The sequence below is a fragment of the Eimeria tenella genome, genomic scaffold (assembly GCF_000499545.2).
Source record: "Eimeria tenella Houghton genomic scaffold, Eth_scaff1816, whole genome shotgun sequence".
Lineage (NCBI taxonomy): Eukaryota > Apicomplexa > Conoidasida > Eucoccidiorida > Eimeriidae > Eimeria > Eimeria tenella.
Window position 1 is genome coordinate 1,496 of NW_013541649.1, and position 205 is coordinate 1,700.

Consider the following 205-nt stretch of genomic DNA (forward strand, 5'->3'; position numbering starts at 1 on the left):
CGAAGGCGCGGTAGTGGCCGGAGGAGAGCGAGGCCCCGGAGTGGGATATTACAGCAAACAAACGGTACTGGTAAGACGGGCTTGCTGCTGCTGCTGCTGCTGCTGCAGCTGGATCGTCGAGGGCACTGCCGCCTGCGTCTGCGTCGGCCTCTGCGGCCTTTGCTGCTGCTGCCTTGGCTGCTGCTGCAGTTGCTGCTGCAGCAGC